Source organism: Pezoporus wallicus, unplaced genomic scaffold (assembly GCF_028554395.1).
Source record: "Pezoporus wallicus isolate ANWC-B61680 ecotype Strahan unplaced genomic scaffold, APGP_CSIRO_Pwel_v1 contig_3952, whole genome shotgun sequence".
NCBI lineage: Eukaryota > Metazoa > Chordata > Aves > Psittaciformes > Psittacidae > Pezoporus > Pezoporus wallicus.
Window position 1 is genome coordinate 2,443,345 of NW_026635034.1, and position 15,210 is coordinate 2,458,554.

Below are 15,210 nucleotides of genomic sequence, written 5' to 3' on the forward strand. Positions count from 1 at the left end.
TTACAGCTCCTTCTACTCTACAAACACAAGCTGCTCTTGTGTTTGCAGAGACTGGCAGCCCGTGTTAATTAAGCTGGAGATGCTGAGAATTTCACAGCCTTTTCAGTCACACCTGACCCCTGCATCTGCAGAAAGACACCCCCTTTTAATGCACTTATCTCCCTATTTCATTGCAGCCACATCCATCTGTCCTGCTTGCTCAGGCTTGGCTCTCTGGAAGCAGGGACATGCCATTTCCTCTCTCTGAACTTATCCTTTCCACACATCAGGAGCTTATCTTCCTCTGCATGAGGCAAAGGGTACAGGCACTGCCCTGCACCTTCATGTGTGTGAAGACCAGTTTACATGGCTGTATGAGTAATATTAAATCAAATCACAATGTTACATGATCCCTGTGCTGCTTGCCCTTCAGCATCCCTGGCTGCTCACTGCAGCACTAGCTGCAAGCAAGAGAACCGCCTGCACCTTCCCCATCCTGAGCAGGGATGCTCAGCTGTTGACTTTCTCTATAGCTGCTTTTTTAACAGCAGTGACTAACATGTAAAGTTTCTTACCTAGACTGGATTTGTTCTTGTACACAGAACAGAACGAATGCATGTAATCCACCTCGATTCCTCACTTTGCTATTCAAAGATTTCCTGGACTCAAGATTCAGTTTGTGACTGGCAAGTACTCTATACTGCTTTGGACTGCAGCACTGTATCAGATAATCATTCACACACTGGATTAACTGGTCTGAATCCCCATAAAGATGGGAAGCCAGTAAGAAAAAAAAAGCCCCATGTAAACCAAATGTTCATTCAGTTTGAGTTCACTGTAATGCCTCTGCTCACATCAAGACTTAGCTGGGATCAGAACGCTTATTTCCAATGCAATGCTAATTAGGATAAACCTATCTGAAAGAGCCAGGGAGAAATATCCAAACTAATTTTAGCAGGACCACTGGTCACTCCAGCTCCATCCCTCACAATGGAAGGAAGAAAGAGCCCTTTTCCCCCCACTGTTTGCATGCACAGCCTGGTCCTGTGAGCAAAGCAAGTCCAGTAAGGAAAAATATCCACCCCAGCATCTGAACCTCTGTGTGCCTTTGGTAACTAACTTGTCCCACTACTGTATTGCAAAGCACAGCAAGACTACAGGCAGAACTGAAGAGGAGCCTGACACCAGCAGAAAATTTGAGCTCCGGGAAGTAACTACTGCTTAGGAATAAAAATGTTGATAAAACTAAATAAAGAGCACAGGATTGGTGCCTTATAAAGGCTCTGAATCCCCATCCTGCAGGTGAACGTCATCCAAGGGGGATGGCCCTGCAAGAGGATGGGAAGCCCCAAGAGCCCAGGACAACACTCAGACATAGAGAACAAACAGAGCTAGCCAGGAGGTCAGACTAGATCATATAATAAGTCTTTTAGTCTTGAGCTTGGTGCATGTTGGATCCCGACAGTGGATCTCCCAATGTAAAGGGCCCCCAGACTTTCAGGTTTGCTTTGTACACAAGTGAGCCTCAAAAGAGGTGGGATGGGGTTAGCCACGCTCTGCACCAGATAAAGTTGATATCCAGCTCTTCCCTTTGGTTATTCAAATCCAGCAGCTGTGGAAAACCCTTAGAAGCTTCTCTCTGGGGTATCTCTTTTAGTTACCTAGAAACCGAGACTGAGTTTTATGAGCACAAAATATGTTGGGAGGCATGTTTGCCTCATCTGCTTTAAAAAGGAGCTATTTTGCCCTTTTCCCCACCCAGCAATTTCATTAGCTGAGAACTATTTATGGGCTTTAACCACCCCTCTCTTCTTTGCAGCTTGGATTTCCCAGGGATGCAAGAGCATCCCAACCCCTTTCACTTCCAACATTATGGCCTCACCCAGAAGTAATCTGTACAAGCTCCTGTGGTATCTACAGGGCTTTCTGTGAATAAGAAACCTTTTATGAGCCTAATACCTCCGCATGCTGTCCCAAGACCTCAGAGAAACCGACTGGTGAGATGGATTTTGCCCGGGGGGAAGTCCTACCAAACCTACTGGGATTAAATTCCAGACCATAATTGAACCCAGCGAGCTGATTGTCCTCTCCTTTTGTCCAGGATCTTGCTGAGCTTTCTTTGCAGCCTGTTTGCTGAACGTCACAGAGCAAACACCCCTGCAGCCGGCGCATTATCCCTGCGCACAGAGCGGGGGGCTCTCATTCAGTTCAGTATTTATGGGTCGCAGGAGTGATTTCCCCAAGTTAGCACATCGCCTCAACAAAGCAGAAGGGGCTCAGTGGCAGAGAGGGAGGCAGGCATATTAGCCTTTCACCTTTGGAGGCCTCGGCTCAAATCCTGGCTCAGGTTACTGAAGAAAGCGAGTCTGATGGGCTCTAACCCCCATCTGCAGGGTGAAGCTGCCTCCCTAGCAGCCAGGAAAGCAGAGAGGTATTGCACACTACACCCAGCCCATGCTCATGTGTAGGACGCCCATACTGGGGCTCTGCTCCTAGGGGACCTTAGCCAAACTGGTAGTTTCATGGCTACAAATTGCCATGTCTCTTGAGGGCATTGCCAAGGCAGGAAGCATCCAAGGCAGCACAGTGTGATGGTGAAGGCAGGCTGGGTAACATCGTCCCATTTACTTTCTCTCGGTTTTGCTGATCTTTCTTCTCCAGTCTGACTAGACCAGCTTAAAATTTACTGACCCTTTCTCTTTGTCGCTCTGCTTCTCTCTGTGACAGATGATGCAGCTAAAAGTGGAGAAAAAAAATACAGTTTAAGTATAAAATACCTAGGCTCATCACTTTTCCCTGCCTTGGCTCATATCACTGCTGTTTAACAGGAGGTAGAGACCACCAGGGCTGTTGAGCAGATACAATCCACTGGTGCTATTTTCACTTTAGGTATTTCTTTGCACTTCATGAAAGAAAAAAACACAAATACAAGGCCTTTTGCACCTGGTGAGGAGGGGCTGTTTGCTTAGACAGCCAAATGAAGTCATTGCTGAGAAACTATGCCCTCACACCCCTTTTAATATTCCCTTGCCAGAAACCATAATGGAGTGAAATGACCCATCACCATCCACAGCTGCCTGATATAACCAGGAATGTTTCTGCCTCCTCCATCTCTTCTAACCATACAAAAGCCAAACTGTCCTTATCACTGGCATTTAACAACATCATCATCTTCTCCCTAGGATGAAAGGGAGGTGGAAATTACTGCCTAGATAATTTTCCCTGCAATTTGCCCTAGAAACCTTCTAATGAATTCTACAGCACCTGAGCCTGCCCTGCTGTGTGGTCTGGCCAAGAACTACACCAAATCCTAGCCAGAGCAAAGTTGCCTTAGAGCAGCTCCACACTTTAACACCACTCTGACAAATGGAAAACTAAGCATTTTTAATTTGCATTTTAAAACAAAGGCTTCTAATATCCAGACCATTAACTTGGCTACGAGGCTTTCACAGCAAAACTTGTTACCCACGATGTGTTTTGTTGTCATTAAGATATATTAAATACTAGTAATTGTGATGCCTTGCTATTATGCTATTTGGAGACTTGCCACAAGCCCACTTCCACCCAACCTGTATTATGCTGTGAACCTTGGAGGCATTTTAAACATCTCCTGCAAAATTCATGAACGTGAAAAGGAGCCTGTCTCTATTTCCAGCATCTTAAAGGACTGGGGAGCCTTCCTGAAACCCAACTCAGTTCAGGGCTGAACCCTAGCAGCTACCGCATCTCAATCCAACCTGCCGTGCCCCCACTCAAGCCCAGATGGTTACCACGCTCTATATGCACCTTCCTTCTAATGAATATAGGCTTACGGACATCTCATGCATTATTTACCAAGGTGTGCTTATTATGATTGCAATGATTTAAGGCAGTTTGTTAGAGGCACAGCTCTGAGCGATTGCGATCAATAGAAGAAACAAGAACAAGCCAATCTGCATAGAACAACAGTCCTGGTCCTTAGGGGCTGTGCTGCCCTGATTAACCCTTCCCAACCACACACCAAAAGAGGCTGGCATTTGTTTGATACACAGAGCTGGTTACCCTCCCTCTTACCTTCCCACCTCAGTCAAGGGTGAAGAGAGATTCAAAGGGGTTATGTGGCTCCTCCAGCTGTTTTCTGGGGCTGGATCCCACATGCTGGCACAGCATTCCTCATGGTATTCCATGTGTACCTTGGATGCGGCTGACGTTGCTGTAATGTCCCACCTAAATAGTGCGAGGTGGAATCACTAGAAACTTCTCCCATGTACCATAGGGAGCACATAGCCATACCCTTGTGCCAGGGTAGCCCAAGGAGTGTGGGTTTAAGGGCAACCAATAAACACTACTCTAGGTTTATCCCAAACTCCTCACACAAAGTGAGTCTGGAGATGTCCTTTCCCACCAAGTACACAACTGATCTCAGCTTGGCTTTTACACGGGAGCTTTGGATCGGACCTGGCACACAGGAAATATATTCATTACTTCAAAGGGGAAGCAAACAGGATGTCTGGACAAAGCACCAAATAAAAGGCTAATGACACAAATGGATATTTAATACAATGACTTCCTCCGATTATCCTATAAGGAAACACTTCAAATACTGTCCATTTCGGTACATCCTGCAGCACTGTAATATGCTCAAGAGTCCGGGAGGGACTTTTCCACACTGTTCATTGGTGAGGTGGGACTGTGCTGTTACCTGCCTGCTGCAGATGAGGCAGTACAGCACACACAGCCTGCATGAGCTGCTCGGGATGCTCTGCTAAGCTGTGGGATGGCAGCCCTACAGGCAGCACCCTTCTCCCTCCCCATCCCCTGCTCAGCATCCCCAGCACAGAGAGAAGGGTGACAAGATATCGCTGTGGTGGCTGTTCACATTACCTGAAGGGGACCTACAAGGATGCTGGAGAGGGGCTCTTCATCAGGGCCTGTAGCAATAGGACAAGGGGTAATGGGTTCAAACTTAAATAGGGTAAGTTCAGGTTAGGTATAAGGGTTTTTTACAGTGAGGGTGGTGAGGCCCCGGAACAGGTTGCCCAAAGAACTGGTAAATGCTCCACCCCTGGCAGTGTTCAGGGCCAGGTTGGATGGAGTCTTGGGTGACATGGTCTAGTATGAGGCATCCCTGCCTATGGCAGGGGGTTGGAACTGGGTGGTCTTAAGGTCCTTTCCAACCTTAACCGTTCTATGATTCCTGGTGATACAGAAACCAGAGCTACATTTTTCTTCTCCGCTCTATCCTTATCAGGAGATGGGGTTAACACCAGCACTGGGATCTTGGGTTCAGCCCTCAGACTGAGTCTCTCCAGGTCTGTCCCATAGCCTGAGCCATCCTCAGGGCACATCTGTGCTGGGGGGGTGTCAGTGGACAAACAGAGTTTAACCAAAATCACTGCTTAGCTTAAGCCAAGACAGGATTTCATTAGCACAGCACTTGCTCTGCATGCTGCTGCAGACCTCTCTGGAGAAAAGAGAACTGAAACCCTTTGCTTTGTAGCGACTGAGGAGGAGAGACAAGAACAAAATAGGTCAGTTAACAAAACAAGAAAAATTGTTTCCAGAGTCACCGTGACCTGATGGTTGCTTTGGGTTAAACTAAATCCAACCCACCATAATTGGCCCAGAGGCCAAAGACAGTGATATGCAGGAGAATTAACAGAAGATTCTTTTTTGTTACAGAGAGAACCCTGAAAAATGGCTTTGCAGAAATTACTTCTGATTTCTCTTTGATTTTTGATGTGAGAAATTCAAGTGAGGATTGAGCTCTATATGGGTACCAAATAGCAAAATAATGACACCATTAAGAACACAAAGCTGAAAGGTCCTTTCTAGTTTAAACTCATAGGCTTTGTTAGCAGTTATTTCATTCCAGTGCCTAGCCAGCACTTTGTTTAAAGGAGGTCTTTGTTAATATTGTAAGTTAATAAACATTATTAGGCAAACCTGCCTTTACCCAGCCAGGACCTCCTAGGGAAACCAAGACAGAACATTTGACAACCCTAAAAGTTCTGAGATAAGGAAAAAACACAGAAGAGAAAAAGTACCCTCAACCTGAGTAGTCTTCAGCCATTCCAGCAACATCAAATACATAAATAAAGACCAACACCCAATTTCATTACAGGCTGTTTTCAAGTCACTGTTCTTCCAATAAAGGAAATCTATAGTCTGGTGAGGAAAAGCAGTATTTTCTAATGTCATTTGAAGCCTGAATTCCTTCCAGCAATTTACACACTGTTTGCTGGGATGATTCCACCCAGAAAAAAAGAAAACAAAACCAAACCCTCTTCTTCACTTCTTAGCACATCCTTGGGATAAAACTTGCTTTCCTGATGTAATAAAGATAGCTCTGACCAGTTCAGCCACTGTTAGTAATCAGACTGTGGCATCTTTGTACATGGTGTGAATTATAGTTATTTCTGTATCAGTGATGCAATAGCAGTTTTCTACCCATCTTGAGCTGTTCCTAAGCTCAAGGGAAAGGGGTTCATTCAATCCCATCTTTGCTGTACAGCTGCTTTAGGAAAGAAGCCAGTCAGTGTTCCATTCAGAGCCAAGAAAAATAATTTTTATGGATGAGATAAGGCAGAATTTGATCCTATGTTTACAGCTCCCATTGCAACCAGGGCCAAGCTAACAGACCTGTGGGAAAGCCTCCTTGTCTCACAGAGCCCCAAAGGGCTAATGTTCCTCCTTAGTGCCTTTCTTGGAGCAACACAAGCTATGAACTGGTCTCATTATTTGATAGCTCAAAGCTCCCTATTGATTCCCACCTACTGCTAACACTAAGGAATTACAGGTAGTCACAATCAGTTTTCACACCAGGACAAGGCTGCTGGCAGCAACCTTCATCAGGCAGGGGGAAAGCCCACAGCCCCATTACCTGCTCAAGTAGACCAACACCAATGGAGAAACCAAGATGCAAAAGCATTCAGCTTCAAGGCCACCTCCTTATTCTCTCACAAGAGCCCTAAACTCCACCACCTCCTCCAGCCTGGGAAATAACCTCCTTTTCCTTCACAAACGACCCATTTCAACAGGCAGCAGCTGATGCTCAGCCACTGATGAGCATCCACCTCCAGCTGCTGGCTGAGCACACAGCAGAGGAGGTTAAGTGTCACTGGAGCTTAGCAGCAAGATTGGACCTGCCCTTCTCCAGCTGCATCCGTTGTGCTCTTGGGGCTGGGCCAGGCTCAAGACAGAGGATCTGACCGGGTGGAAAAGGAAATTCTGTGCATTCCTCATCCTACATGCCAAGTGAAACGCAGCGATGAGCAGCCAGAGCGGAGCGCTTGTCTGAGGCTTCCTTCTAGCTGCAAAAATGTGTTTAAAGCAGTTTTATTGAGTTGGGTCCAGCAAAACCAGGCTGCTAGGGTGATGAAATCATTCACCCTCCAGTACTGGTGTAACAGGTGAAGCGTTAGGAGTAGCATAAATCCTGGGATATACCCACCAAAGGCTGAATTTTGGCGTAGGAAAAACACCTGCCCTGCAATGTTCTCAGCATGTGATTTTAATTTTCTTTGACCTTTTTGTGTCTCTCCTTAGCCAGGCACAAAAATATCTTCCTCAGAAAAATTTCTGCCTGGAAATGATGGTCCTTTTTCCCCCAAGTCCTTTTAAAGGGAAGAAAATTGCTTGTAGAAATATGCTGCTATGAACAAGCAATGCATGAACCCATTCTGCAAGGGGAATTCTCTCCATGCTCATCCATGCCCATACCAGCTATATCCTAGCAAACACAATTGTAATGAAATCAAAACACAACAGCAGGAAAATCCCATATAAATGCAACGTGACCTTGACAATTAACTGCTGAAAAATCCAGCTTTTGGTTCCCTGCTCCCTTATTAACTTTGTAAATGGAAATCTCCCACGAGCAAAGTCATGGCTGCTAATCACGGCACCCTGACAAATGCTGGTGTGAGTAGTTTCCCTTCATTGCCACATCTGCCTTCAGGGGTTTTGCTGGGAGGGCTACGTTCTACCCCCACAATAACACTAGCTCCTTCATTTCATCCCCCAAAGCCCAGTTTGCTGCCACAAATCAGTGGGGATCCAAGTGCGCAGGAGGTAGTAGGTAGAGATGTAACATGGGACCCTCTGTCCATCAAAGTGCTTAGTTAACAGCTGTATCTGATGCCAGGAGCAACATATTTTATATATTCATGCTGGCTAAATGGCTTTTTAGTGTTTAAACTTACCCACAGCAATGCTTCTTTCAGCTGGATATGATACCATCAACATCCTTCCTAAACCATCCCATAGCTGTCTCCTATGAACTCCAGAAGCAAGTTATTCAAAACAAATTAGACTCTATTCAGTGCTGATTTCTGCTGAAACACTGCTCAAACTCAGGTTCACATTCCTCCAGCCTAAATGGCCAATACAAAACTCTGGGATAAATATCAGCAACATGTTGTTCCTTGGGTAGAGTGAAAACCTCCCCAGGAAGGATAAACACAGAATCATGGGATGGTTTGGGTTGGAAGGGACCTTAAAGCTCAGCCAATTCCAACCATGGGCAGGGATAACTTCTGCTAGACCAGGTTGCTCCAAGCCCTGTCCACTTGAACACTGCCAGGGATGCAGCATTCACACTTCTTTGGGCAGCCTGTTCCAGCACCTCACCACCCTCACAGTAAAGAATTTCTTCCTCATATCCAACCTAATATAAGGTAAATTACAATAATACATATTATTATATAATAATACATAATGCCTGTGGGTGCAGGAGAGAGCTCGTGGTGAGTTGGCACAGGGTTTGGTCTTTTGTTGAAGGACAAGTGACATAAGGCCACAGCTTTTCTTCCATATCTCTTCACAGAAAACAGTTGTGACCCAGGAACACATGTGCTGAGGGTAAACAACTGCACTCCTTTTAAAACACTGCAAACAGGGCTACAATAACATGGACCATACTCCATGTCCTAAAAGGGGTTTCCCACCCCTGTGTCCTATGGTCCTGCTCCTTTGACCTTGCCTTTCTAACATTAACACATACCACACATTTTTCAGACAGCAACCAGCAAAATGAGATATTTCACTGCATTTGATCCTCCCTGGGAGAGATGAAAACAAAAAGTCCTAATGCACGTTAATCCCATCACCAGAACGCTGCTGAAAGATGGTTGATACTTGGGATAGGAGCACTTGCAAGAGATATGAAAGCCTATAGTGTTATTGAGGCTCCTGCATCCCACGCCAGCAGTGGTTGCCTATCAGTGGCTAGAATATAATTTGTCCAGCATAAATAAGTCCATAGCAAGGCTCATTTGTGATGACAGACCACACAGCACCATGGTTTGGACTCCTCCATCTGCCTGTGCAATGTGTCACACGAGGCAGGGACAGGGCCCTGTGCTTTGGGTGATAGGCAGCAAACACATTGCTCTGCACATGTTGGGCCAAATTCCCTCCTCAGCAGGAGCCCTTGTGCCTCCTCAGAAAAAAACCCAGACCAAGACAACTTGCATCCATGGGACCTTCACGAGCCATTCATCTAGGGAAGAAGAAACCCTCTAATACAAAGAAATGCAAATAAAGACAGTGGAGTTGACACCTTCAATGGGAGGAAGGGAGCGTCAAGCAGCAATTTCCATCCTGGGGCTGGGGCTGTGTACAGACTTGTCCTCATTTTTGTCCTTTGACCCTCTCCCCCCAGCACCTGAGCCCTTTTTACTGGTGTTTCAGCAGCCCATCTCCTGTTTCCATTAACCCCCAGAGGAGGTAAGCTGGGCGGATGGTGTTCCACACAGAGGGCAGTGAGCTGCTCGCAGGTAACACCAGACAAGAGGCTGAGCCAATATTTGTGGATGGGGGAAGCATGAAGACAGCAACCTGACATGGGCTTGCTGCTTTGCACAGAACACTGGGAGAGGAACAGCATTATAACGACTCTCAAGTCTCCAGCTTTGCCTCTGATGTCGCACATCTGGGGGGCTGGAGCTGTTCTGAGGATTAGACAGTGTCAAAACCAGCCCCACTCTGCCTTCGGACTGTGTTTGTGCAGCACAGAGATGAGACATTTTCAGAATTCCTCCACTGAGCCTGACCTTGTAAGAGAACAAAATCCAAAGGACCTGTCCCCGCCTCAAATGACACCTTTGAGACTTCAATACCCCTGGACAGCCATGCCCCATGGGTGAGATACAAGAGTTTAAAATAAAACCAAAGGGCAAGTGTTGTCCCGCTGACAGTCAGAATCCCACTGATGTGAGCCACTTCTGGCCAAAGAGGTCAGAGAAGTATGATATCTGCTACAGCCAAGAAGGCACAATGTCCATCGTCCTTGCTCCCTCTGGTAACACTGCAGTTACTACAGCATGGTCGGTACCAGGGCTATAGCTTGGGGTTATTTGTATCCCAGCTATGAGCCAGGCCAGTGCTGCACAGAGAACACCCAAATAAACCCTGCTCCAGGGAGCATACATCTAGTGAGAAATCCATAGTGAGAAATGAGCTCTGCTTACCTGCAAGATCATCAAGTTTTAAATTTGGGATATATATTTATGGAGTTTTACTTTTTTTTTCCCTTTTTCTTTATGGAATCTATTGTTAGCAACAAAAAAGTCATTTCATCTTTGCAACACTGCCAACTGCAAGGCATCAGCACTTGGTTTGGAGAAATCCCATTAACTGTTTTACAAGATAAATGCTGAACTTAGTGACAAGCTGCCATACGGTTGTTCAGGATGGATAGACAGACAGGCTGTACCTCCTTCTACTCCATAAGCGTTTCACTCCAGCCGCAGTTAGCCTGGCTTAGTCATGGGTATATTTGTCATACAGGAACCTGAAGGATAGTGAAGGGCACAGATTTATCATTATTCCTGCAAGTGCAGGTTCAGCCTCCCTACCCTGTGCCTGGGAATTACCAAATGTCACAAAGAACAAATTGAGGATTAAAAGGACCCCTCAGTCCCTGCAATGTCCTGCTTTGCTGCTGGCCCCAGGGACTCAGTGCTCCCCTTCTCTTTGTCTCTGATCCGGACTTGGGCAGGTGGTGAGCCACTCGCCAGACCAGACAGCAGCATTCCCTGCTGCCCTGCAAGCATCAGGGTGCTGATGAATATCCATCTAATTGGAATTAGGGATTCTCCAGACCAGCCCTTCAACCGGAGAAATTAGCTAGTTTATTCCAATAAAGATGCTAATATAAGGGGCTCTGTGAAGGGCAAGAAATTCCCATTGTCATTCAGAAGCAATTTGTAGCGGATTTGAAGCCTTTGAAAAGGTGATGTGCTGGTGGCTGGGTTTGTATAATACCCATCCCCGAAATTCACAGCTGAGCATTCTTCCCCTCCATATGCTTCAGTGATGCCCAATTTGTATTCCCCTGGTGAGGAGGCACTGGAGCGGAGCCACTGGCAGCAGCAAGGGGAGAGTGGCTGGTCCTGGAGAGAGGAGATGGCAGCATATATGAAGGGGCTCATTTGTTCTTTGGAGCTCCAACTTCCATTACTCTTTATTTCTAGATTTAAGTCATCAGCTCCAAAAGTGACTAAGACTGAAGTTAATACCAAAATCCTTTCCAATTGAATTTCATTTTCCCCCAACACTCTCTTCTGAACTGAAGACTACATAGGCTGGTGTCTTGCACAGGGCACCTAAGGGGACTGAACTATCTGGGGAGGCTTAGGTTGTCCAAACTGCTTGGCAGGTGACATTTTGGGGGCCTCCAGGCCAGATTTCCCTCTAATGTACTAGGCTCTGCAGTAAACCTCATCTGTATTTTAGGAACGAAGCACTTTCACAAACTGCAGCCTAAATTCACATAAAAGCCAAATGCCTCCCTAAGCTGCTCTTTGCAGATTGCTGTAGGAGATGTGATGATATAAAAATGATTCTCTAGCAGCTGTCTGGAAATTGAGGTAGAGCTCCATGCCACAGCAAGAGGCTGTTTTTGCTGAGGACGATAGTCTTGCCACTGACCTTATATCTTTTGCTCTTTCCATCTTGCGATGTAGTCAAGGAATGACAGCAGAAGGCACGAGCAGCTGGGGTTGCTCCCCAGAAGCCCAGATGCACTTGACTCCTGTCCATCTCTCTGTCTCTATAGCTTTATCTGTGTGAAGCAGGGCACTGAATTTAATGTTTGCTGTGGATTGCATCGCTCCACTGAGTCAATAGAAGTGACAGGGGGGGTTGCTCTACTATAAATGATGCACTAAGGCTCCCACTTCACCAGGTAGTGCAGCTCATGCCTAAATTTAAACATAGGATGGCCATGCTGAATGCAATGACGACTCCCATGCCTGCTGCAAATCCCTTGAGGTCAGATGGTTTAGAAGCACAGGCAAGGGAGAAGGAATATTTCCATCTGCTCAAGATCCTGCCTTTGCCCATGGGCCATGGCCCCACCTGGGAGAAGACACTGATGACGAGGTCAGAGCCTGTAAATGCTCACTCTTAGCCATGGTGAGGAGGACTCCTTGGCTGCAGCCACTGAAATTTCATCAGAGATATGAAGCTCAATAGTCTTTTCCATGTTGTCTTTGCCAGATCTTCCCATTTTCCACTAGCGCTGTGCCCGCATGCAGCTTTTCAGCAGTGTTGAACTCCTGATGTGGTAGAATCATAACGTCTCTTGAACCAATGCTTAAATACTTTCTACAGCAATACCCAGCCACAGAAAGGACTTCTGGTGTTTCTCAGTACCCACCCTGTGCATTTGCTGCTCAGGCTGCAGTTGAACCAATACCAGCTTTTGATGCTTAAAGCAAGCATCAATTCAAAAGTAACAGATAGAAGAATATTAATAAATGGCTGCATAAGACAAAGGAGGTTGGTCCCCAGCCAGGGCAGCTGATGCATCTGTGAGATTTTGCTTGGCTTGCCATGGGCCTCTCGTGTGACCGGAGCGCAGATGAGGATCATACAGAGTAGGAGAGCAGTCTTGGCTGAGCTCAGCTTTATGCTGCAAGCTAAATTCAGCTCGAAACCCCCCTGAGTAGGGATTACAGAATCTGTTTGCGATCACAAAGCACTACATAATTGTAACTGTACGCTTCTTTTCTTATCGTATTTGCAATGTTGATATGAACTTTAATGAAAATGAGAGGATGAAAAAGGCTCTCATATTTTGGCCAGCTCTGAGGCAATGCTTTGCATTATCTACCCAGAAAAAATAGCTCTGTTAGCACAATAGCACTTTTTTTTTAACCTCTTGAAAAATGGAGTGAAGATAGTGTTTTATTTTTGGTTTCCAGTTGGCTTCATTTTCCACATGGGGCTCAGGACTGGGGAGTTGGGCCTCCCCTCTGCTCCTTGATGGGATGGGGACCTGCTACCTTCCTCCCAAACACAACAGGGAAAAGAGCAGAAAAGAACCAGTTCTACTGAAGCGGCCCAAATAGGTAGGTCAGGCCCAAGCCAAGGAAAAGCGTGAACAGAACAGAGACCAAACAGCACACATTGACAGCACCTCCACCATTCACAGGGGATGGAAACAGGAATGCTACCATGCTCCGGGCAGCAAATGCTTAGCCTTGCACTTCATCCCTCACTGATTCACTGCCAGGCTCCCATCTGGAGACATCCATGTCCTCCCCATAGCAAAGAAACCCCATACAGAGCTTAAACACACCCCACAAAACACAGGCTCTGTCAGCTGCCTGAGGGTCACAGTGGTGGGTGACACAGTGTAAATGTCAGTAGCTTTGTAGCACTGGAAGGATAAACCCACCTCTTTGTTCTCCAGACCTTCCTCTCCTCAATGGTTCTCCATCCTTTAGCTCTGCTGTCTAGGCTCCTGGGGACCCTGTTTTCGTTTAGCCCATGATGCACTGAGTACAGGAAAGGGGATGGAAGGAAGGATGTACCTCCTTAGGCACAGAGTCTTCACAGGGGGTTTCTCAGTGCCACCCTCAGCCCTACCATTGCAGCTGGGTCATCACCTCCTGAATAGTGCCATTGTTACTGCTCCAAAATCAAACAGACACAGGAGGCGTTTCCACCCAAAGAAAACCAGTTCCCACTGGTGACTTCTCCCCCCTTGCTTGAGAATCCTCCTTCCCTCCCTTTCAGGGCCCCTGTAGCTTTCCTTTGTGCCTCTTCTAGGATGAAAAGAGGTAGTCATTGATTGTATTAATAATTCAGAGCCTAATCTCACGGATGGGTGTTCACGGCCTGTGAGGTGGCAATCTTTCATCTCGAGATCAGGATCAGCCAGATCTTTTAGAGGTCAAGGAAGATAGCTGCATCATGAAAAATGGCTTCAAAATAATAGGTTTACGTGACTCTTGTGTATGGATAAAAATGGCAAATGGAAAGCTTGTGCATCTCATACTCTCCATTGCCCCTACATCTCAACTTGGTGATGCCCACAACCCCTTGAAGATGACTTCCATTGGCTACAGTGAGCTTTGGAGCGATCTCTGCCACGTGCCACAACCCATCCATGTTCCCCAGGTCACCTGAACCTTCCTGCTCGGGACAGCCACCTGCCTGCTGAGGATGGATCTTGCATTACCATCCTTCTCCCACAGCCAAGCTCCTCCTCTAACTGCCTACTCGGTCATGTTGTCTTTATCATTTCTGGAAGGACAACGTGTACTGGCACTATTGCTCTGGTTGGTTTGTGGCCAAGGAGGTCCCTGTGCAGGGAGAGGGAAAAATTCATCTTCAGTACAAGTGGGTGAAACCGGTCACAGGCACTAAACTGGGGATTCATAGGACAAGCAAAGAACAGGGAAATCTGAATATTCTGGATTTCATTTTTACCTGGATGTACTTTACACCCCGGAGCAAATTTACACTGCTTCACTTGGAGCCTATCTAAAAGGCCAAAAGTCCACTCTCCATCAAGTCCTCTTCTCCCACAGCCCACAGTTTATCTGCTGCATCTACACCAGTGCCTGTTAGCTGGGTGTTGCTCTCACCCCAGGGGTGAAGCTCAGGCAGGAGGGTGCCCATGGAGGGTGCCGTTACACCTACACGTACGCTCTACACCTTGCCGGGTGTTTATGGAGGAAATGGCAAGGTCAAAACCATGCACCTTGCACCTGGAACTGAAGGTGCCAACTCCTGTTGCGATGCCAAAGATTACCAAAGATTAACAGCGCGCTGATAAGAGCTGTGGGAAGTGGCCAGCGGAGACTTCTGAGTGTTCCCACAAGCACAGCTGTGCTTTGCCGGAGCCTCCCTGCTCCAGGGCTCCCTGTTCCCAACAGGAACCAGGCTAAGCACCAATTTGCTGCTGTCACGGCGATGTTGTGCCACTGTTACCAGGCATTTCCAGCACCCTGTGCA

At 46.7% G+C, this 15,210-nt stretch overlaps 1 long non-coding RNA gene across 1 annotated transcript; it reads right to left on the reverse strand.

Annotated features, from left to right (window-relative positions):
- Positions 1-2,775: 2,775 nt before the first annotated feature.
- On the reverse strand, positions 2,776-6,987 carry LOC130600342 (uncharacterized). Its single transcript, XR_008972441.1, has 3 exons — positions 6,842-6,987; positions 4,033-4,185; positions 2,776-3,157 (listed from the first exon to the last, which is right to left on the reverse strand). It is a non-coding gene; the product is annotated as an uncharacterized LOC130600342 (long non-coding RNA).
- Between the last annotated feature and the right edge of the window lie 8,223 nt (positions 6,988-15,210).